Raw genomic sequence first — 25884 nt, forward strand, 5'->3', positions numbered from 1 at the left:
GGAAGCCAGATACCAACGAAGATAGGATGCACAGACTATTGTTAGGATCTTATATGGGATTGTCCTGACAGATCCCACTCTCACAAGTCTTATAAAAGGAGTTTCTTGTGTGTCAAATGACTGGAAAATTTGTATCATAAACTTGTGCTTTTGGTATGAAATAAGTAGATTTTTATGTTGTACACCTTTCTTTTAATTTTTAATATGTTTCCTTCATGCTTAAAAGATATTAAGCATTACATTAAAATATCCTGATTTTTTAATAGGCAAGCAGAACGAAAAGTGGTATATGACACATGTTCTGTATTTCAAAAACTAGAGTTGATAGGAGAAAACAGGTGCCATTTTTTTTTAATCAGCAGGTCAAATATACCCTGAAACAGGTCTAACATTAGAAGCACCAAAATGAGTGTTGGCCAGTGTTATCTAAAGAAAAATGTTGCATATAAAACAGTGTGACAATAATCTCAAATATGGGGCCTGGATCTTAAAAGATAATTTATTCAGCATCGTGTTTAAATAATGTGCATATCTGTTTGGGAAAAGATACCATAATTACAGTGTGTGGGTAGTTTTTGGATTTCAGCCTGGTGTACTATTGCAGGAAACCCCATGGAAGTCAATGATAAAACAAACCAAAACAACCTTGGGCAATTTCTTTCAAATGCACACTTCATAGTAAAATCCACTGTGGATTATTGTCGTAGTAGCAGATTTGCTGCTGATCTACAGACAAAATTTTCAGCACATTCCAGCATTAGAAAGAAAACTATGCCATACTTTTCTCAAAAACAATACATCTACAGTTTTTGGATAAATTCTAGAAACACTCTATCTGCTGAGATACCAGCCAAACTTCATTTTGTTCCACGTGATAATAGAAATATGCATCCCTTAAATCAGTGAATCGTAAACTGTGCGCCATGGCAAGATTCTAGGTGCGCCGCCAGGGATTGAATCACTTCTGGCGCTGGCGCCCCTCATCCCCACCCCCACCCCCAAAATGAACCATGTCTCATTTTCTCTGATCTTAGGGCTGTGTCTGGAGGGCCGCCAAGCATGCTCAGACATCAATGTGATGATGCTGCGCGCATGCGTGCAACATCGTCGCGTCAACATCCATGCATGGTCCAAGGCCCTCCAGACATGGCCCTGAGGTCAGGGAAAACGAGACGAGGTCTATGTGGAGCGGGGCGGGGTTGGGGGGAAGGTGCCACAGAAAAATATTTGCTCCGTTAGTGTGCTGGAGCAAAAAAAAAAAAAAAGGTTTGCGGGACACTGCCTTAGATGTATTCTGTTCTGAGGAATTTATTTTCATCAATCAGTTTAGCCTGCTTTAGACCCAAAGCTTAAAGACTCTGCTCCCAAAGACCCCTCTTAAATAATGTCCCTTTCACTCTGAGTGTCCCTTTATGCATTATCCATAGTAATAAATTATACATCGGCTACATTCGTTATAATGCTCCTGGAGGAGGGTTGGGGGAGTCACCTATTACTGGGTTTAACTCAGTAGTTACTGTTATATTTATTTTCATTTTGTTTGACCATTATCTGGATTCTGTTACCCAAGATGGTATATTGTTTAAAAAATGTAATAGAAGGAACAAAAAAGGTGGGAACAATGCCCCAGTATCAGGATAAAACAATGAGATTTATTGTAAGAACATATATACAGTACATGCACCACATATGTCAATCACTAACTGTTCACTCCCCTTTCCGCTTATAGTGTTCATTAGCTTCCCATTTTTATCATTTAGAAATAACATGCACACAATTGATTTGTATACATCATTTTATTTCTGTATTTTCATTTATTTTTCAGTTTTTATTTACTTGTTGCCTTTGTCTCTCTTGAGGACTTCTGAGGCCCAGATTTTATAAACGGTGCCTGAATTTAGAGCGACACTTGTAGCTGATCTAGATGCCTAATTTACCCCTCCACCCCCCTTTTACAAAGCTTGATAGCGCAGACTGCTGCAGTAATGGTACCGAAGCCCAAAGGGATTTAAAGGGCTTCGGGGCTTCTGCCAAGTGGCAGCTGTTAGCACGGCTTTGTAAAAGAGGGGGTTCATTTTTTAATTGACTTAATTGGCACCATTAATTGAAAGCACCATTAAAAAGCAATTTAAAATTATTTTATAAATTAGGGCTCCTTTGAAAATGTATTTCTGGAAAAAATATTTTAAGTTTTATGGTCAGCCGATCCATGTTTCCTGATGTGGCTAGAACCACCGATTAACTTCCGATCACTTAGCGACCCCTTTGCAACCTGATTTCCCTCCAACCCGATTCATTAACTTCTGTCCCGATCATCCTCCGATCTGCGCATGCAAATAAGGGGGAATGGCATTCAAATGCAGGCAGGCAGTGATTCCCTAAAAAAAATGAGGGACACCGACTGGGCTGACCGATCAAAAATAAGCAACTGATGAGGACCAGTCGCTCAGGTCCTTTCCAACTGCCCTGCTTTCTGCCCTCTGCCCTGTTTCTCTGACCTGATCTCCTGCTCTCACCCTGAATCTCTCCAGCTCTCGCCCTGAATCTCTCCAGCTCTTGCCACGAATCTCTCCAGTTCTCACCCCGAATCTCTCCAGCTCCCCGAATCTCTCCAGCTCTCACCCCAAATCTCTCCTGCCACCCTGCTCTCACCCCGAATCTCTCCTGCTGCCCCAACTCTACTCTCCTGCTCTTCCCGGCAGTTCAAACCCATGGTATTAACCCACGGATTTAAAGCGGGTTAAAACCATGGGCTTGCAAAAGAAAAAAAAAGGTAGCTTTTCTCCTCTGCCAGGCACAGAGGGCCAGAACATGCACAGACCATCTACAGATGGTCTGCACATGCATTGGGATCACTGTAGAGCAATTCGGGCGATCGGTTGGGGCATGATTCCAATCGCCTTCCTTTGTATGAGGGCAATTCGTGAATCAGCCCCCTAGACACGGATCAAATCGCTCACGGATCAGATCGGATCCGTGCCCTTAGTGAATCTAGCCCAGTAGGTTTCTGAAACAATGTAGTAGCCAATGTTCCATGATTTTTAAATATACATAGATCTAAAAAATTAATCATTTGTTGATTAGTACTAGCAGAATATTGAATACAAGGATATACTTGATTTAACCAAATTAGGATCTGATCAAAACTCTCCTGTGTCGATGTCCAAATAAAAAAAAATATCATCCCCAAATCTTCACACTAATATATTATGAAACCAATGTGAAGGATGCAAGTACTTTTCTTCTAAGTCTGCCATATATAGAGTAGCTAATGATGACGCCAAAGAGGTTCCCATGGCAGTACCATGCAACTGTTGAAAAAATTGCCCAATAAACCATCAAGGCCAAACATGAAAAAGGATCTGCAAAATTTAGAATGATGGTCTAACATCTGGCAACAAAAATTCAATGCAAAGAAGTGCAGAGTGATGCGTCTTCCTAGATAGTGAACTTACATTTCACGACCACATCAGCTCCGTTGTAAAAACTTGTTTCTTCAAACTACGTATCATTCGTTCCCTCAGACCTATTTTAACTTCCGACTCGATTAACATACTAATTCATTCCCTAGTCATCTCACACCTAGACTATAGTAATTCTCTTCTCTATGGACTCCCCCAAAAAGAACTTCGACGGCTTCAACTTATTCAAAATACCGCTATTAAACTCATTTACAATGTCGGCAAGTTTGAACATGTCACTCCTCTTTTTAAAGAGGCTCATTGGCTCCCCGTCACTCATCGGATACTTTATAAAATCATACTACTTACTTTCAAAATCAAACACTCTCATCTGCCCCTATTTCTTGATAAACTTTTAATCCCCCAAAGTTCTTCTCGTTCTCTAAGATCATCTGATCAAAAACTCCTTTTCATTCCTTCTCTAAAAGAATCCTTTTACACCAGGAATACTAACTTCGCCATAACTGCACCCACATTATGGAACTCTCTACCCCAAATTCTTCGGGATGAAAGCCAATTACCAAAATTCAAGACTATTCTTAAAACTTATCTATTTAAAGACGCCTATACCATTTCTTAATCTTTTCCTCGTCCACTTGTCGTTTTCTTTTTCAATCCAATTATCATCCTAAGAGCATATCACTCATACCAGGCACCCCCGCCCCCTGTGTTATATCCCTTCCCTCTATCTCATTTCTCTTAAGATTATGTAACTTTCTCCCAACCTTCCCATTTACCCTCACTGTCAGGTCTGTCCATACGTCTTAAATGTTTCTATTTTTCTCACTAATTTCTCTAAACACATTTAAATACTTCTTTCTTTCCTATCTAAATTTTATTGTTAACCGGTCAGATATTTGTTTTATGATCGGGGTATAAAAAACCAATAAACTTGAAACTTGAAACTTGAAACTTGAAACATTTAGGGAGTAGAAATCCACGGGTCCATATGTGCTGGGAGGTGAGTGGCTGATATGCATGGACAGGGAGAGGTTTCTTTGGGTGATAGTGCCTGAGGATTTGAAGGTGCCGAAACAGTGTGATAAGGAGGTAGCTGTAGCCAGAAGAATGCTAAGCTGTTTAGAAAGAGAAGGAAGGTGTTGATTCCCTTGTACAGGTCGTTGGTGAGTATTGTGTTCAGTTTTGGAGGCCATATACTGTATGGCAAAGGATATAAGAAGACTTGAAGCGGTCCAGAGAAAGGCGATGAAAATGGTAGGGAGTTTGTACCAAAAGAAGTATGAAAAGAAAATGGAAGACCTGAATATGTATACTCGAGGAGAGTAGGGACAGGAGAGATATAGTAACATAACATAGTAGACGACAGCAGATAAAGACCCAAATGGTCCATCCAGTCTGCTCAACCCCACCCACTCTTTAAATTACTGATTTAATTTAAATGTTCCTTCTTCTTAGCTATTGCTGGGCCAGAATCTAAAGCTCTGCCTATTTTCAAAACAAAAAATATGATACAGATGCTAAAATACTTGAAAAATATTAATATAGAACCAAATATTTTCTAGAGAAAGGAAAATGGTAAAACTAGAGGGCATAAACTGAGGTTGCAGGGAGTAAAGCTAGGAAATTTTTTTTCACATAGAGGGTGGTTGATGCCTGGAATACCCTCCTGAGGGAGGTGGTGAAAAGCCATTTTGAGCCAATCAGGGCCTTAGACCCTTCCAACTGATCCCAAGCTGTATTGGGAGGGGAAAGGCCCATCATTTGCAGCATGCTGCCCTGTAGGCAGGAGGCTGTGGGCTTCCCTCCTGCCAATTTTGCAGCATAAGTTATGGGGGTGTTGGGTGTTGCTGTTGCCTGAAGTCGGGTGGTGTTTGCTGATGTATGCGGTGGGAGGAGGGGGGTGTTGGGTGGTGTCTGCTAATGTGTGTGGGGGAGTGTTGCCTGAAGTCAGTTGGTGTCTGGTGATGTGTGTATGGGTGGGTATGGTCTAATGTTGGGGGTGTCAGGTGATGGGGAGGCAGGAATGTTGTGGGTTGTGGGGGTGATGTTGAGGAGGTCAGAGGAGGTGTGTAGGGCTCCAGATGATCCTGGCAGGGGGAATCCCCAAAACCGGTTCAGCTGATGAGCATTTCTCTGCCCTGCTCAAACAAGGTAGTTGGGTACATCTATAAAACTTGCTTTTGTGTGCTTTACACGTGGATGTTTTTATTTTTGAAAATGGCCATAAAAGGTAGACATCCTAAGGACCAAAACTTATATCTAGGTCATTTTCAAAAATAAAAGATAGATGTCCTGCAGCTTTGAAAATGGACATTTTTTTCTCCTGGGTTGTGGACATCCTGCACAAAAAGTCCAACCTTAGACTTATGCATCCTGTCAAAAGTGCCCCTCTATTTATTCAATGCATGAACCGTCTTTCTTCAAAACCTTTACAAACTGTTTCAAGAGGCCTAGCTTTATATGTAGTGGTGGCAGTATGATTCTTTGTTGTGATACTGAAGGTTCATTGATTACATTTTGTCCTCCAACCACCATATATTCCCTCGGAGGCTAATCTTTTTTTGCCCAATTTTCATGTTTGGCTCTACTATCCCAAAGGCATATCTACTATCCCATAACCATATCTAAGAAACTAGAGCTGATGCGATCTATCCAATGCAATTTTCTGAATCAGCGCCCCAAATAATCTCAGGAACAGGTCAAAAGCCCAAGGCACCAAGAAAATTTTTTTTTGTTGGCCTGTGTTATAGGTAGACAAATTATTGGTCAATGTTTGGGAACATTGCTTGGATCTCCCTTTTGAAATAAAAGGGGAGCTGCATGAGGCATATGTGTGTGTGCATACATTTTCTGTGTGCATATCTGTTTGTGTGTATGTTTTGGGGTATTGTAAGCAAGTGGGAGAAAGAAAATAAAACCAAATAATAGTGAGTTCAAAAATAGCACAGGTACTGATAAGCCTCCTAGTAAGTCACGCTGTACAAATACAAATAACTCATACATGTACTGTGATATATGAGATAAAAAGAAATATTTACTTATCTTTGTATAATACAAGCACAGACATCTTCTTTTATATACATAGTCAGTTGGGTGAGCTCCATGACCAAGAGTATGTCCCTTGGTACACACACTCTTTGTGTTTCTTTGATTGCTGTAAACAAGGTTTGTTCAGTCATATATCACTTCCGAGAAGGTCTTAACTACAAGTGGTTGTGTGCATTATTACTTGTTGGGTATACAATGGAGTGAATGATAACAGTGGACACAAGAAGAGACTAGAGCTACCTTGATTGTTCCTTTTGCTACTAGTCTGCTGTGCTAATGGCTCTTCCTGGTTTGATCCCATTAAATTTGGAGTTGCAATTATGTGTACTGTACCTGGAATTTGTTGAGTGAACCAGTGAGCACTCCATAGAGAGAAGGATGAGGAGTGGTAACCAAATACCTCAAGAGTGGTAAGAATGAAGGTCCTGAATGCATAGGCAGCAGAACGCTTTTTTGTTTGGAGGGGCGGAGCCCAAAGGCTCCATCCTAGCCCCAGCAGGATCTTGTGGCACAAATTCTCTCTCCAGTTCCCGACTCTCCTACCTATCTTCTCCGGTCACTGTGATTATAAATCTTCCGGCAGCCGCTGCACAGCGTCAACGAGCACGCCTGCCCTGGAAGTCTTTGTTCTGCAGTGATGCTGTGCAGCAGCAGCTACTGGAAGATTTTAAATTACAGCGGCTGGGAGGAGGTGGATGAGAGACTAGAGCCATAACTGACTCTGACCACCAGTTTTTGGACTCTCCCATTCTGATGCCTATGCCTGGAGATAAGTCTTCCCCCTCTTGTGTAGCCTCAGAAACTAACATCAAACAATTACCTGGATGTGGATCCTTATAAATGTATCTTACTACTACTACGTATCATTTCTATAGCGCTACCAGGCTTATGCAGTGCTGTACACCAAAGATGGAAGAGACAGTTCCTGCTTGAAAGATCTATAAATATATAATTGCATTGCTTGTAATTTTAAGGACACTCTTGAGTTTGGGGAAAGCAAACTACGATCAGTTTCTTTAGTTAGTTTTTTTATTTGCTATTGCTGCTGAATAAAAATGCAAATAATAAAAGGAAAAGTAATTTATTATTTAGACATTGTCAAGCTAGATGCATTGAATTTCATGAATTCATTTGGCACGCATATCCAGTTCTCAGAGAATACAAAGGGTCTTATTTCACTTATGCCTCCATCCCTTAGCTTTAGATGTCACAAAAAGTAACTGCTATGTATACCTCTATGTGCTTGAGCTCCACAGTGTGCAGAAGATCCTCTGTAATGGTAATTATGCTTCATGGTCTGGTCAACAATTGAAGAGCTTTCTCTTTTGAATTTGAAAAAAAGGTATAAGCTTAGGTGCTAACAGGTCCCAAGACGGACTAAATCTACATTTTGGACATAGGAAGACTCTATTGGGTTTTCAAAATGTCAAGGATTTGAATTTGGTTATTGTGTTTTTATTAGCTCCAAATATTTCTCTGGTTTTATGTAGGAACTATTCATTAATGTACCTATTTTCTTCTTTCTGTAAATATTTTTTTTTAAAACCCCACCCTTAAAATTTGAATGTGACACTTTTTTGTACTGAACTCCTCACTAACCCCCCCCCCTTTCTATAAATCCACAGCATGGTTTATAGCGTCGGCTGCGGCGGTAACAGCTCTGACATATGGGTTTTGTAAAAAGGAGGGGGGGCGGTTTAAAATATTTATATTATAAAAATGTACAAATGCTCAGTGCATTTCTATTTGTTAAAATTTGGTTACTTTTGTTACATTTTAATTAGTTACATGTTATAAGAGTTACAGTGTTCATAGAAACATGACAGCAGATAAAGGTCAAATGGCCCATCCAGTCTGACCATCTACACTACAGCATCCATTAGCTCCCTCTCTCCCTAAGAGATCCCATGCATCTGTCCCACACTTTCTTGAATTTAGACACAGTCTTTATCTCCACCACCTCTACTGGGAGACTATTCCACACATCCACCACCCTTGCTGTAAAAATGTATTTCCTTTGATTACTTCTGAGCCTATCACCTCTTAGTTTTATCCCATGCCCTCTCTGGAGTTTCCTTTCAATTGAGACTCGCCTCATGTGTATTTATTCCACATAAATATTTATTTATTTATTCAATTTTCTATACCGTTCCCCCAGGAGAGCACAGAACGGTTTATATGAATTTTATTAAGGTACTCAAGAATTTTTCCCTGTCTGTCCCAGCAGGCTCACATTCTATTTAAATGTTTCTATCATATCTCCCGTCTTATGCCTTTCTTCCACATATTGAGATCTTTGAATCTGTCTCCATATACCTTATGTTGTAGACCACTGACTTTTTTAGTAGCCTTCCCCTGGACTGACTCCATGCTATTTATATCGTTTTGAAGATGCAGTCTCCAGAATTGTACACAATATTCTAAATTAGGTCTCATTGAAGCCTTATATAGGGGCATAAATACCTCCTCTTTCCTACTGGCCATTCCTCTCTCTATTCACCCTAGTATCCCTCTAGCTTTTGCCATCATCTTTCAACCTGTTTGGCCACCTTAAGATCTTCACATACTCTCACACCCAAGGCCCACTCCTCTTTCATGCACAAAAGTTCTTCACCCCATAAACTCTACCAGCTTGATAGAAAAAGGAATAATTCCACAGGGCTGCCTCCACACTGCATGCTGGGAGTGAGAATCAGATCAAGCCTTCCAGGTCAGCTTGCAAATGTAAATAGACCCCTTTCTCTTTATTCTCTTATTGGAATGATGTTTTCCTATTTTAGGCCCTGCCACCTGAGTATAGATGACAAAGCAATTATTTTGAGCCTCAAGGGCATTCTATTCCTTTTTGGCTTTCAGGGTACACGAAAAGATACGTTTGCCTCCAAAATCAAGAGTATATGTACTCTCACTAACTACCCTCCCACTGGGCTTAATAACTGCCTTAACGAAAAGTACAAGATGTTGTTTCATACTCATTTCTGAGCACAGATATGCTCCAGATATGCATATACAAGGGGCTACCAATAGATCTAGTGACATCTGGGCCACATATGCACATATAAAATATTACTCCTAACCTTTAAAACCCGAGCAATCAATACCCCAGAATTTATGGACAGACTCTTAATTCCTTATACACCTACACGATCCCTCCAATCGAACACCCAACATCCTCACTGCGTCACATAATCTATGACACGACTCGCTCATCTATTCAGTAGTTGCTCCTCAACTTTGGAATTCTATGCCAATCCATATAAGAGAGGAATCTTCACTAGACTGCTTTAAATCAAAGTTAAAGACTTCCCTGTTTAAAGATGCCTCTGATTTATAATACTTTCTCTACAGATCTTCTCACAGCCAGGACCCCTTCCTATTGTATTAACCCTTTATGTCTTTCTATCCTTTTCACTGATGTAGCTCTCCCTCTTATCCTATTATTTGTTAAAGTACGTTTGTCTTTGTCATTTAATATATATAACCCCGATTTTAAATTTATGTACTCCACTTAGAAATTTGATAAGCGGAATAACAAATCTCACATAAACTTGAAACTTGATACATACAAGGATATTATCCACCTCTGCATTACAGCTTAACACAACAACTAGGTAAATTACAGCAGTTAAAAGATCAGTATGGTCCATCTAGTCTTCCCACTAAAGTGGCTAAGGTTGAACTTGCTGTTCTGTGCAGGTTATATCTAATGTGACCATTTATTTTTGTCCTCAAAATGGGACAACCCCCCTCCCCCTACTGACCCTTCCATCTCTTCCCCCCCAACCGCGAGACCGAAATACCTTGTAACAAATGGCAACATAGGCAGCAATCTAGACAGGCTGCTTCGCTTCTCCTGCCCGGGCGTTCCTCTGCTGCATCACTGATGATGTCATCAGCAATGCAGCACACGGAATGCTCCGGCGAGAGAAAGCATCATGCCTGTCTAGATTGCTGCTGATGTTGCCATTTGTTACAAGTTATTTTGGTCTTGTGGTTGGCGGAGGAGAGATGGAAGGGTCAGAGGGGAAGACTGCTGCTGGCGACTAGGGTTTATTTTCAGGGAAACACGGTAGGTGGGTTGGTCTCTTTCTGAAAAACGGGACACTTCGGCATCCCTAAGCTGTGCTTGGGGACAACAGGACAGGCTACCTAAAACGAGATGGTCCTGTTCAAAACGGGACATATGGTAACATTAGTTATACTCCTCTATGGCTTTTATTTAAGATTGTACTTGCCTCTCTGTGCAGGCTATAGTCCTCTGTGTCTTTTACATTACATTAGTGATTTCTATTCCGCCATTACCTTGCGGTTCAAGGCGGATTACATAAGGAGTTATTTGGACATTTACTGTGGTTTTATGGAATGAAGCGGGTTGCTATTGGGGATTGAGATGATTCTTGCTGGGTTAAGTTTGTCTATAAAGATTTAAAGGGTTTTTATTTCTTTTCTGAAGTGTGAAAATCATTTACATTTTGGTTTGATTACATTCTCTTGCTATAGGATCCTCAGTGTTTATATCATGCATTTTAAAAATTCTGTCACTGTTTATGTCCCCTCCCCCTCCTTTCATTGATTATGCCTCTCTCTATGCAGGCTAGCATCCTCCTGGCATTAGTGATTGTCTTGTCTCATTGCTTCACCAGCTTGAGAGTCTTGGACACTATCTCACCGGCGTCCAACTCCAAGTCCACGTATATCATCTTCTCTCATCCTATTGCATACTAAAAATCTTCTTTGGATTTTGGCTGCCAAAATGCATCACTTGATATTTCTTTATATTAAAGTTTACTGCCAAGCAGTAGCCCACACTTTTAATTTTTATGGATCACTTTTCATGTTGTCCACTCCCCCCAAGGTGTCTATTCTGTTGCAAATCTTCATCAGCAATATTGCTTACAAAGACACTGAACAGAATCAGTCAGTCCCTGAGGGAATTGCTCCTGTCCTGACATGATACCACCAGTATCTACAATAAGTGTCATGGGGATTGGCTGCCTCATTAGTAGAGGGTGGGGGCAGGATGATACTTTTCCCAATGTTGGTGCAGGGAGTGCAGGATTCAGCAATCGTGGTTTCGGTTATTCGCAGTTTTTAGCTTGCTGGCTCCTTCCCCAAAATTATGTCAGCTTGCATAGAGAAATCGCCGTTTCTAAGCATTTACAGAGAAAATCGCTGATTCCCAGCACTGTTTTGCCTCTCCTTCAGGAACAGTCCAGGTCTCCCACCATGTTATTCGCGGCTGCACCATATTCACAATGGTTTTTAATAGAAAACAGCGAATAACATATGAAAAAGTTATTCGCGGGTCTGTTAATTCCCTATCACAGCAAATATGGATGGAGAAATGTATGTTTTTTTTTTAGGAGGGGAGGGAGGAGCAGAGAGCCACACTCATCTTTTACTTACCAAAATTGCTCTGAAATAAAAATATATAAATACAAAACCTAAAATTTATGAAAACAAAACTAAATAAACACCCAAGCAAACCTGCAAATGACACCGGAAACTACACAAAAATTAACATAAGAACATAAGCAATGCCTCTGCTGGGTCAGACCTAAGGTCCATCATGCCCAGCAGTCCACTCACACGGCGGCCCAACAGGTCCAGGACCTGTGCAGTAATCCTCTATCTATATCCCTCTATCCCCTTTTCCAGCAGGAAATTATCCAATCCTTTCTTGAACCCCAGTACAGTACTCTGCCCTATTACGCTCTCTGGAAGCGCATTCCAGGTGTCCACCACACGTTGGGTAAAGAAGAACTTCCTAGCATTCATTTTGAATCTGTCCCCTTTCAACTTTTCTGAATGCCCTCTTGTTCTTTTATTATTCGAAAGTTTGAAGAATCTGTCCCTCTCTACTCTCTCTATGCCCTTCATGATCTTGTAAGTCTCTATCATATCCCCTCTAAGTCTCCTCTTCTCCAGGGAAAAGAGACCCAGTTTCTCCAATCTCTCAGCGTATGAAAGGTTTTTCATCCCCTTTATCAGACGCGTCGCTCTCCTCTGAACCCTCTCGACTAACGTCATGTCCTTCTTAAGGTACGGTGACCAATATTGGACGCAGTACTCCAGATGTGGACGCACCATCGCCTGATACAATGGCAGGATAACTTCTTTTGTTCTGGTTGCAATACCCTTCTTGATTATGCCTAGCATTCTGTTTGCCTTCTTAGCGGCTGCTGCGCACTTTGCCGTCGGCTTCATTGTCATGTCTACCATTACTCCCAAGTCCCTTTCTTGGGTACTCTCATTTAATAACATGCTTGCACAAATTTTTTATTGCAGGTCTCGCTTTCATGCAGAGACCTATATACTAAAATGCTTTTATATTCAATCAGTTTTTATCGACGAAAGGCAGATCAACTTCATATAAAATAGTCTAATAGAGTTCTCCACTTACTAAATATAGGCCTAAAAGTAGAGTAGGAGCATGAATGAATTGCTCCAAGTGCAACCTTTCAACTCCTGGTGTCCTTCTGGACTTCACTGTCTGTCGGTGGCATAGTAAAGGGAGGTCGGGGTGTGTATGCCTGCCCCAGGTGCCATGTTGGTGGGGGCACTCACACCCCTCCCCCTTTTCCCACTCCTCCCCTCACCACGCACATGCCCCCCCTTCTCTTTCCCCATACCTCTAGTTGCCAATCTCTCATCAAATTACATATAAAATTACAGTAAAACCTTGGTTTGCAAGCATAATTTGTTCCAGAAGCATGCTTTTAATCCAAAGCACTCATATATCAAAGTGAATTTCCACATAGGAAATAATGGAAACTCAGACGATTCATTCCACAACCCAAAAACTTTAATACAAAATACTATACGCACATGTACTGCAAGACCTCGCTCGTTTAGAACAGCCACTACACTCCTGTAGCATCAGCGAGAGAAGAACCATCGGCTTAGTTGTGGTGATGTGACGCGTGTATACTGTATGTACTCGTATTGTAAGATTTTGCTTGTTTAGAACAGTCACTACACTCTTGTAGCATCAGCGAGAGAAGAACCATCGGCTTAGTTGTGGTGATGTGACGCGGGTATACTGTATGTACTCGTATTGTAAGATTTTGCTTGTTTAGAACAGTCACTACACTCTTGTAGCATCAGCGAGAGAAGAACCATCGGCTTAGTTGTGGTGATGTGACGCGTGTATACTGTATGTACTCGTATTGTAAGACTTTGCTTGTTTAGAACAGTCACAATACTCTTGCAGCATCAGAGACGGAAGAACCATCAGCTCAGCTGTGATGTGTGTATACTATATGCACTTGTATTGCAAGACATTGCTTGTATATCAAGTTAAAATTTAATAAAATGTTTTACTTGTCTTGCGAAATACTTGCAAACCAAGTTACTTGCAATCCAAAGTTTTACTGTATTCTGTTCTGTTTTAAAATGTGATTGTCAAACTTCCCAGCATTCCTTGACAAACTTTTAATCCCATACACACCATTTGGGACCTTACGATCTGCAGACCAACATTTGCTTGCAATCCTCTCCTTAAAAATTATCAGTATAAGAAGAAATGAAATGTTTACAATATACGCGATGCAGTTATGGAATATGCTACCTTCCTTTCATAGAGGAGAATGAAATCTTGATCGTTTCAAGAGCTCCCTGAAGTCCTTCTTATACAAAGATGCCTTTCAAAATTCCTTTTACTAAGGTGCACTTGCCGTTTTAGTGTGCGCTAAACACTAAACACGTCCAGTATATTCTATGGACCTGTTGGCGTTTAGCGTGCGCTAAAACGGCCAGCGCTTCTTAGTAAAAGGACCCCTAAATCTTTAAATGAATGTTTCTTGTTAAATAAAGAAGAATCACAGGAAGCTCCAGACATTTCCCCCGTTAACCCAATTTGTATTTCCCATGCCTGTTTCCTTCCTATAAACATTGCTGGTCCTTATTTGATTTTGTATATGTTCTTAACTTGTAATGTGGTATCCCTGCTTTTAAAATGTACATTGCTTAGCAGTTTTACAAGCGATATTATCAAATTTTTAATAAACCTGAAACCTGAGTTGTCCACCACCGCGAGAAACATCTTTAACATGTTCCTCACGACCACGTCGTCTCTCCCACTGATGTCACGTCTGGGTGGCATGCATAGGAAGTGATGTTAGTGGGAGAGACGACGGGAATGGGGAAGGGGGGGGGCAGAGATGAGGGGAGGGGCACCACCACCCCAGGCGCCTCTCACTAATGCTATTTTAAATTCAAACGAAGAGAATGTTTGGGACATGCCAAATCAACAGATAATAAATGTTTTGCCTTCCTAAACCTGACTTTAACAAAGTGTAATTTGCCTTTATGAGCATGTATATATTTCTGAAGACAGAGACAGAACCATGACATATTGGAAGTAGCTCTGTCACTTTATCCAAAGCTTGAAAACAAAGCAAATAAAAGCATAGAAGGAATGAAAGATTAACACTGAAACTCCATCAATTGTTGGTTTTTGGTTTTGTTTTGTTTTTTTGATTCATTTTTGGTCCCATTTACTAGTCGAGGATTGGTCTTCTATCACATCAAGAGATACACAAATAAACTCAGATGAAAACTTAGCCATCTTTATTGACAGAAGACTTCATCATAATCAATATCGCCCATTGTAGCTGGCTGTTTGAGTGATATAATCTGGTGAGACAGCACAGACTGCTTGCTTTGCTGACTTTCCAGTAGGATGATTGATTATCTGTCAGGCTTCCCAATTTGAATGGGTAAAGTCAATCCTTTTAATAGTGCGGGTGAGACCCCTATCTAGACTTCCATGACACAGTACCTTGCAGAGCCCATTGAGACTATAACTGCAGGCTCATTAGCATACTGGGTGCACAAGTCTGCAGTATGGCCAAGCCTGGGCAGGGGTCATCCATCACTGCCTTTCCTAATCACCAACCAGTGTGCCCAGTCGACGGATATGCTCAATGTCAGGGGATATTGTGAGTTGGACCTGCTGGAAAAGCTGATGTTCCTAAAAACACTTCATCTTGCTTTAGGAGATAATTTTATAAAATAATTTCAACACATATGTGTCAATATATGCTCATAAAATGCCTTGTATTTAATTAGGTCTCATGTAAAAATTGGCACATTGACATGACCATATGCATTTAACTCTAGAGCAATTCCATATTAGCATTCACATTTTACCATCTGCTTCCAACAGTATAACTTTCATCAATAATCACACCGACTCATATTTGTGGAATAACTAATTTGGCCGCAGCTTTATGAACAATCTTCACATCACTCAGAACTATCCAAATACAACAACAACAAATCCCAAAGCGGCATCACACTCTCCCAGGGAGATAATCAGTGTTGAAACTAGCTCCCTTTAATTCCATAAACTTTTTTTAACATCATTTAAGCATGACATACAGTATCGTTAGGCCAGGCCTCCCCTCGTAGCAGTTTTGCCGAGTGTTACATTTCATTCTTTATTAACTGCAATTCTTTCCAACTGCAACTGGGGCCAATACCTCTATTTCCCTCCCCTGCTTCATCAGCTGTGACCTCCCCCTCCCAAATATCCTTTAATCACAACCCCAGCAAAACCAAGAAAAATACCCATTAGAACAGACAGACTCCCAAACCAAACAACATAGACACATATGAGAGAGGAGGGCAGGATACATTTCCAAGGAAAACAACTCTAACTTCCCTGTTTCTCCACACAATAATCCCCACGCCCCCGTTCAAATCAATAACCTATCTCTCACCACAGTTCTCACTTCCCATTGTTTCTTTCCCCAGCCAATCATGATCTCCCTTAAGTCTTTCCTTTGAACTCTGTCTCTCACTCACTGCCTTCTTTATTCAAAACCTTCCCATTCCCCCACCCTCAACCCCCATTTCTAACCTACTCCCATTACAGGTGTCAAGCTCAGCTAATGTTATCACCTCATCACCAGGTAGGTATCCTAACCAGCTGCCCAAATTTATAGACTACTGCATGTGCAAATGTACAGAATACCAGTAATTTCATGAGCAAATATACACTTATGCATGCTGTGTAAGAGTATGCATAAGTAGAAATAACAAATAATACCAATATCTCAACAACCACCCTAAAAATCCTGCTATGTAAGCCAAAGCCAATAAATTTCTATGTACGTACAATGATACAGTAGCTCTCATACAAACCAATGTCACAAGCATAAGATTGTATCTGTTGTCATTTCTAATGGCAAAAAACCCAACAAAAAAGGCAAGCGAGATGTCTTAAAACAACCAACAGTCACATTTATTAGCAAAAGAAAGTCCCAATATGTTTACTCTGCTTAACAGCAGTGCTAAGGTCCCAACTAGGATCCCAGTTTCAGCAACCTGGAATGCCTTCTTCAGAGGACAAACAAGTACACTTCTCCCTCTATATTCGTGGTTTCAGCAATCGTGATTTCGATTATTCGCGTTTTTTAGCATGTTGCCTCCTCCTCCCAAATTACATCAGCTTGATAGAGCAATCACCGATTCTAAGTGTTTATAGAGAAAATCGCTGATTTCCAGCACTTTCTTCACCGGGTTTTGCCTCTCCTTTAGGAACAGGCCATGTCTCCCACCATGTTATTCGTGGTTTCACCATATTCACAATGTTTTTTTATAGAAAACTGTGAATAACATATTTGTGGTTTTTCTGTATTCGTGGGCCTGTTAATCCCCTATCATAGCCAGAATTATAAACGTATACCGGCTTAAATCTGGAAACAAGTATAAATAGCGGGCTCTATATAAAAAACGTGTTGGCGTCTCTCATAGCTATGCACGCCAAATGGCTACATTCAATGGCCAAGCCTAATCATAGAGCTATCATAGTGCACCAACTTATTAGTGCATGTCCCAGTCTTAAAGTGGAACAATGGAAACCAAAATGAACTGTGTAATACAATATAAGAAATCACTTCCAAAACATTTCCAAAAATACCCCCCCCCCCAAAAAAAAAAAGTTCACGAGGGAAATACAGATGTAGGAAGCCACATACTTATCTTATTGATAGCTCTCCATTGTGGATGCTGGAAATTGTGATCTTAAGAGCCCAATTTGATGAGTTTCATTTGATGACTTCTTCTGAGGTTGAGGACTGACTGCTCCTATCTCCAAACTTCCTCAGCCCAAGTAGTTGTCAGATGAAACTCATCAAATCGGATGCTGAGAACCGTACTGGCCAGCTAAGTCTGCGGAGGCGAACTTTCTCCTGAATATTCAATGCCGGTGGCTAGAAACAGCCCTGGCGTTGAATATCTGGAATCGCCGTGGACTTTGGGAGGTAGCCGGGCAGCCTCTTGTGGTCTCAATATCAGCCCCCAGTTGTAACAATGAGCATGTATATGTTAGGCATGCTAATGCCTGGTTACACTAATATTCTGTAAGCCCTATTCTATAAAATGGTGCCTAAATGCTTACACATGGGCAGAGTCTGGTCGATTCAACCCAATGTATGTGTTTTAGGTACAACCTTTTACACCAGTCCTAGAGTTGGTGCAACTTCAGTCATATAAAAACAGCAAGGGTACAGTTCAGCATGTATCGATCATCAATCTTTTCCATCATAGCACGCACGCTTTTGAACGCCATGTCTGTAGATTTATGAGAAGAACCATCCTTAGAACATTTTAAACCAACATCTAAAATATTCTTATTCAAAGATGCTTTTGTTCTTTAAGTTAACATTAATCTCTTTCTACTCTTTTTTATGATCATTGATTATAGAAGGGTCCCATCCAATTGTTCTATCCCTTGTTTTCTTTCTTTCCTATAGACCATGTAGTTCGACCCCTCTCCCCTAGTGTATCTGTATGTCAGTTTGTCCCCCTGATTTTAATTTTTAATGTACTCTGCTTAGAAATCCGATAAGCGGAATATCAAATTTTTAATAAAACTTGAAACTTGAAAATCTTGATAGGTAGAAGCCCCAACCATTGCCTGCCCATGTGTAAATGCTGCTTAAATTTATCTGCAGTGTTACCTATGCTCCACTTACAGAACAGGACTTAGACATTCTGCTAGTACTTATTTAAGTGTACTCTTACCTGCAAAAGTGTTAGTATTCTGTAAATGTGGACACCCAGTTGTAGAACTGACCTTCTACTGCATGGATCCCTCTAACAAATTTGCTGAACTTCTTGCATGAATGCATGCACTAGTTCTAATGGCATATATTGTTTATTCTTTTCCTCCCCATAAGACAGACAGTTTTGTATGTATGTTGCCTGACCTCCATAAAACAAACAGAAGTCATCCTTGGTGATTCATTATTGACTGTTTGAGATAGCAATGTTAGGTAAGCGTTTCTAAGATATTAGATTTAACCTCAGTGCATTGTTAATAACTTGTTTAGCTAAGACTCTGGGCATCGTTCAATAAAGATATATATATTTTCTAATCTAATCTAATTTAAGGCTTGGCTTTATATACCGAGACATCAGTCCAAGAAAGCTTGACTCGGTTTACAATAGTTAACTTAACAAATAGAAACCATAAAGAATAAGACTAAATTTCAGAAGATTAATTTTCAAAATGTTTGGCAAATAAAATGGTTTTTAAAGATTTACAAAAAAGTTGAAGTGAACGGGAACGCCTTTCTATTTCAATAATGCCCTTTGAGTGAAAGATTCCTTTTGAAATCCTTTGTTACCGAATGCTTTGAGGAAGCAGCAAGGAGACTGTTTCAGAGCTGCATCAGCGCTGTGCCCGTTAAGAAAGAACATTTAGCTCCTCCCATTTGTCAGAGTATATTATGTTAAATAGCACGGATCACCTTGCAATTACTGACATCTCTGGTGAAATTAGGATGCAAGCAGAATTTTCAGATTGTTTTCTGTGTATATCCATAGAAAGCAGCGCCTCTGAAGAATCAGCATATGAAGACTGGGCAAAGGTTTTACCCCACCACCTGAAGGGAACATCTTTTCCAGTGCAGAAACTGATCTGAAAAGCATGCTCAACTGTGCTTCCATCTAATGCCCGAGATGACTCAGGGGTTGATTGTCTAAGCCTTCCAAGCTGGCTGTCTTCATGAACAGCGACACAATAGAGAAAACAGGGGTCAGCAAGGAAACTAAGAAATACAGTCTGGGCTCATTTCCAGTGTGCCGGTAACTGGCAAATTCCTGAGGAGGCGGAAGAGGCACATTGTGCAACTGTGAGAAGTGCATTGCACAGCTGTGTGATTTCACAGGTTTGCTTAGCTACTGTACACAGATATTCCCATTCCCACTGGTAGAATACTGCAGGGACCATTCTCTTCACAGCTTACTTTGTAATTTCTAGAAATGCAACCTTAATGAGTCTGTACGGCTTTTGGTGATTCTTGAATAAAAATGCCACAACAATTTCACCTAAACTACAATATCTCGGTTATTGAAACTGCAGTACCATACCTTTTCTGTTTATAGATTTTGACAACTTCTCTCTCGGTATCAAATCCCTCTGGGATAATATTTGATTATTAACTACTATGTCAGTAAGTTTAATTACATCTCTTGCCAGTAATTAATACACTTTAAATGTAATTGAAAGAAGGGTCCATTCAGTCCAATATCTTGTTTCCAACAGTAGCTAGTTCAAGTCACAAATACCTGGCAGAGTTCCAAAAAAAAAAAAAAAAAAAAAAGCAAGATTAATCCCAAGGCCACCTTCTTTATTTGAGTGGAACTCTATGTGCGTTGAGAGCAGCACAGAGCATTCAGTGTGCCGGCCTGTGCAAAAAACCAAAACAAAACATAAAAACCCGCTTCCGCAGTTTTGTAAAATGGAGGGGTACATTTTTTTAAAAAAAGCTTTCAAAAGCAGAACCTTCTCTCTCAGGTCAGGAATGCACAAAATATGAAAATATAAACATATATAATTGAAAAATAAACATGTTACACTAATAGTGTTAAGGGAAAGAGCGAGAAACAGGGAAAGACAGATGCTGTTATTAAAAAAAAGGTGGCACAATACATGTATGTTCTAGTCTTCTCACTCATTCAGTCACACATCACTGAACAGCATTATGTCAAAAGGGACAGGTTGAACTAGTCTTCATCTTACTGCACTGCATCATGCTAATTCTTTAAACAACCCTTTGAAGCAAGTTAATTCTATAGAAGAAATAAAAATCTCTGAAGGCAAATTGTTCCATATGGGTCATTATCATTCAAGCATCTCTCTGATTCATGACATATGTGGGCTGCGAAAGGTGTTTATGTGTGCAGCACTCCCTTACCATGTGTTCTGTGCTGCTATCTTAACTTTCTTTCATATTTGTCAAGGCTGAGAGAAAGAAGGTGAAGCAGGAGTATTGTGTGCCTCTGTTTTGGAGCTGTTGGGGGTTTTTCCCTTGCTTGCTGTAATCTATTTGTATAATGGCTTCTGAGGATTGTTGTCTGAGGGTCCAATTTTCAAAAGCTTGCCTTGCAAGTAAGACTGGTGGAGGTCAATTAGTCTTACTTGCAAGGCAGCTCAGACTTCGATGCTCAAAAGGGTTCTCAGGGGACTTCTACCAATCTCGGTAGCAGGTACCAAAAACCCTATGCAAAAGCAGTACAAGTTGTTCATTAGAATTCAAATAAGCACACCTTGTAATGCTTAGAAGGGAATGACCACCTCTTACCAGGTGTTCCTTGCTGGAGCAGGTCTGAACCTGCCAGTAACTGTTTTGCATGTGTTGTTGAGTGTATATCATGCGCCTCTGGTCAGAACACACACTCAAACAACACATGCACAACAATTGTATCCATATCATTTGCTTTAGATACTTGCAGAGAACAAAGGTCAACAGAGTGGAGGACCACCTAATCTTGGCTCAGGCTCACCAAAAAGGTTCAGTGGAAGCGACCTCGCTGTTCTCTCTCCTGCTCCTCGATCCGGCATTTGCCCTCCCTCTCCGTGGCCCGGCAACTGCGCCCTCCCTCTCTGATCTATTTTAGCATCTTCAGCAATGACACATATCTGTTTCTTATGTCGGCAGTGCAGACTTTCCTCTGTGCAGCCTGCCCTCGCTAACGTCACTTCCTGTTTCCTTTCTGGCGGGAACATGGCAGAGGATAGCCTGTGAGGCCTGAATAGTCAGTGGATGTGCATTGCTGCTGCACTGATGAAGATGCTGATGTAGACCATGGAGGTTGCTGGGCCACGGACAGGGTGCATATGCTGGATCTGGGACAGAGCAGAAGTAGAGAGATGCATGACAAAAGGAGAGGATAGCAAGGTCCACCTGACATGATGATGATTGGAAAACCATTTTGGTTGCATTTAACAGTAGTTTAAATGTTAAAGCCCGCTATTTTAACTTTCCTATACACTACTGTTAATTGAATGTTTTGACAGCAAAAGGGATTGTCCCACTGATCTCTGTATCGTCTCCTAAATTAGAGTTGAAAGAAATGGGCCCTCCAGAGGAAAGCAAGTTACTCTCTGTCATGTGATAGTACAGCTTACTCCAAATGGTTCAGCTTGTGGGGAGATGTTGTGACATGTACTGATACTTTGTCAAATTTTTCTAAGAAAACATTTCCAGAAAACTGTTATCAAGCTGGGAAACCCAACTTTTAAAATACCTCTTATAGCCTAAGCGGTTTATATTCTAGCATTTTCCCTATCTGTTCTTTAGGTTAGGGGATTTCAGATATTATGGTTATGGTAATGGTTACTTTATTTATATTCTGCCTTTCTCCAAGGTGAGTAACACTCAAAATACACACAAAGAAATGCACAATCATGGCTCAAGACATAATCAAGACACAAATCCAGAAAAATGCAACTATTGTAAGATCTAAATTCCAACAGCCGCTTTACCACCAATTGCTAAATATTACTTTATGACTATGAGGACACAGTAGGGAGAGATCAGCCTGCAGAAGCCTTTGGAGTAAGGCTATATGTTACTGCTATCCCAGAGACTTCAGCAGAGGAAATAGTTGATAGAACTAATCTGCTGGATCATTTGTTTTTGAGCAGGATAAAGACAGAATTCTTAGATTGTTCTTTAGAAATTGTCTGACCTTATGTTTGGGACAAAAAAATATAGATTTTTCTGATCTATATAAATGTACTCAAGATAAAAGGGGGAAAAATATTTTGGCATCTCAGTTTAGATCTATGGGTATGCAATTAGGGGAAAATTCTAAAACCAGCACCTAAACGTAGGCACCAGTTAGTTGAAGAGGACCATTGAAAATGGCAAAAATTGGTAATGTTGAGGTACCTACCAGTGCTTAAATAAAATGTGCCAGAATCATGCCTATGTAGGTGCTTTAGGCCGTCAAATGCCAAAGTAGGCGTTGGCAACACCAGAAGTGGTGTTAGGCAGCCTAAAGTGCACATGTAGGCACAATTCGCTCAAAGATAGGTGCCAGAAATGTAAGCCCGGAAAACCCTGACCTACATTTCTGCCGCTTCTCTTTGCAGGGGGATCCCAACAATAGTCCACAGCCTGCCATCAGCTGATCGTGGCAGAGGAATCCCTCATTAGCTGAACTGGCAGGGAGATTCCCGATTGCTCTCTCTCTTTCCTTCTCTCCCACCAACCAATCCCCCCCGAGTACCCCTCAAAGGAGAGACTCTTACCCCAAGCTCAACATCCTCACACATACCCCCCTTGTATCTTTGATGGAACATCAGCAGGATGGATGCTCATTCCCCCCTGCCGGCAGGCCTGTCTCTTCAAAATAGCAGGCCTTCTCCTTCCCAGTGCACCCTGGGATGAACCAGGAAGGGGCCTAAGGCCCTGATTGGCCCTGATGCCTAAGGCCCCTCCTCTGGCCAGGGTGTTCTGGGCCTACATTTCTGGTGCCTGTTTTTGCGTGAATCATGCTTACATAGATGCTTGAGGTGCAATTCTGTAACCGGTGCAGTCATGCGATTGGCATGTGATCAGTGGCCGCTTTTAAAAATACCCGATTATTCTCCATATAATAATAATAATAATAATTTTATTTTTGCATACCTCCATACCCAGGGAGTTCTAGGTGGTTCACAGCATTTAACCAAAAAATACAAACACTGAGATCATAATGGGTGTACAATATAAGAAGAGGAATAGAAAGTGGTTACAGGCCATAAGTGGAAGGGTAACAGTAGCAAAGAGGAGAGGTAGTCAAAAGAAGAAGTAGAAGGATGCAATAAGAATTCAATCTGTGGAATAATTGTGTTTTGAGCTGCTTTCTGAAGTCAAGATAGGAGGGGGCATTAAGCACAATGTGGGTGAGCCATGGATTCAGTTTAGCTGCCTGAAAAGAGAAGGTTTTGTCAAGGAACCTTTTGAAGTGACATAGTTTTAATGAGGGAAAGGCAAACAGGTGAATTATGCGGGAGCTCTTATTGTTGTAATTTAAATTGAAATGTGGGTTAAGATAACTTGGTGACATACCAAGTACAGTTTTGTAGCAGATGCATGAGAACCAATGTAGTTTAAGGTAGAAAGGGGTGACGTGTTCCCATTTGTTCAACCAAAGATGAGGCGGACGGCGGTATTCTGAACCAGCTTCAGTTTCCTGATGGTTTTCTTAAAGGCACCCAAGTATATAATATTACAGTAGTCCAGGATGCTAAGAATGGAGGATTGTACTAACAGACGAAAAGAGGCATCGAAGTATTTTTTTTATGGTGCGGTCTCTCACTCTCTCATATATATTTTTCTTGTTATTTGGCTTCCTCCACTTTTCTTGGATCTCCTCTAATTTAGTTATAAATAAGTTCCAATATTTTGGAGTTTTCTCCTCTTATAATTGTTTTCTATCTTTCTTTACAAAACCCTATTGGCAAATCAAATGTTTTCTTTGAGGAACATTGAAAATTGCATAAAATAAAGTCATAATCAAAAATCTAGATAGTTCAGGTGATCTTATGTAGCAAGTACTGACATAACCTTGCCTTGAATGATTGGGGTCCTCAACTGCATTACTGCTAGTGGGGACCGGTGCTTCAAAACTGTGTCTTCAATAGCTAGGGACAGACAGGTTCCTTGGAGTCCTGCAGAGCTTGTCTATCGCTCATTATTGAAAATGTGAAAGTGAAACAGCCCTCCCTGCTCCTCCCCTCCCCCCCCCCCCCGAGGAACTGTAGGCAAAGGACTCCCGCTCTGCTTAGAAGGAACAGTTCTTGGCTTGTTAACCAATTAATTTATGTGTGCATACTGGGAGTGTACCCAAATTTTGGCATGCAAAACGAGGTGCCACATATAGTATCTGGGAGTTAGGTACCCCACTGGCATTTCTGCGGGTAAGTGTACACTTAGGTACGTAAGTGCTACTATTCTATACACTTAGGGCTCCTTTTATCAAGCCGCGCTAGCAGTTTAACCCGCGTAATAGTGCGCCTTAAACCGCCAGCTACCCTAGCCGCTACCACCTCCTCTTGAGCAGGTGGTAGTTTTTAGGCCAGCGTGGGGGTTAGCGCGTGATGAAAAGTCGTGCGCATTAACCCTGCTAGCGTGGCTTGATAAAAAAAAAGAGCCCTTAGGCACACAAAGGGCACATGAATTTGGGGGCTTAGTATATAGAATGGGCTTTAAGGTCACCAAAATGTAGTCCCCAAGAATTAGTGTGCTAAGGAGGGAAGTTATTAAGATGAGCTACCATTAAGACGTGCTATTTTACTGTTAACCCCACCTATGCTAAAACAGCATAAGCTAGTGGTTAAACAGCCTGTCTTAATGGCAGTGCGCATTGATAACTAAGCCTCTGTGAAGTCCACAATGGCAGTTACGTGCATACTTACCACCATAGAATACAAGCATGAGCCAGCATTCATGCAGCAACATTTAGGCATGCCAGTTACACCATGCCAATAGCATATGCAAATGCTTGTGGCTTAATACAGTAATTGCACATATAAATGATAGTAATCCATAAGGTTACCTTATAAGTGGTAGGCATGCCCCTGCCCTACTCATATACCCTCACATGCATCTCCCCTGGAATTTGTATGTGATAGAAACCATACATTAATATGATAGAATAGGCCTAAGTGCAGTTACATGCATAAGTGCAAATGAGTGCCAGTTAGTAACAATTAACTGCAATTAATGCCAATTATTAACCATTAGTGCTAGCTGTGGCTTAATTACAGCATTACTTAGACATAACTGCTAGTATTCTTTAACCCATGGTGCACACGTTTCATAAATTTGCATACATTATAGAAACATAGAAACATGATGGCATATAAAGGCCAAATGGCCCATCCAGTTGACAATACGCAGCATCCTCCTTTCCCTATAGGCTGAGGCTATTTACACCTGCATTGTGAGGTCATAGAGCATGATGGTAGATAAAGGCCAAATGGCCCATCCAGTCTGCCCATCCACAGCATCTACTATTTCTTCTTCACCCTAAGATATTCCCACGTGCCCGTCCCACGCTTTCTTGAATTCAGCCACAGTCTTTGTCTCCACCACCTCTCCTGGGAAATTATTCCACGCATCTACCA

The sequence above is a fragment of the Geotrypetes seraphini genome, chromosome 5, assembly GCF_902459505.1.
Source record: "Geotrypetes seraphini chromosome 5, aGeoSer1.1, whole genome shotgun sequence".
In the NCBI taxonomy this organism is placed as follows: domain Eukaryota; kingdom Metazoa; phylum Chordata; class Amphibia; order Gymnophiona; family Dermophiidae; genus Geotrypetes; species Geotrypetes seraphini.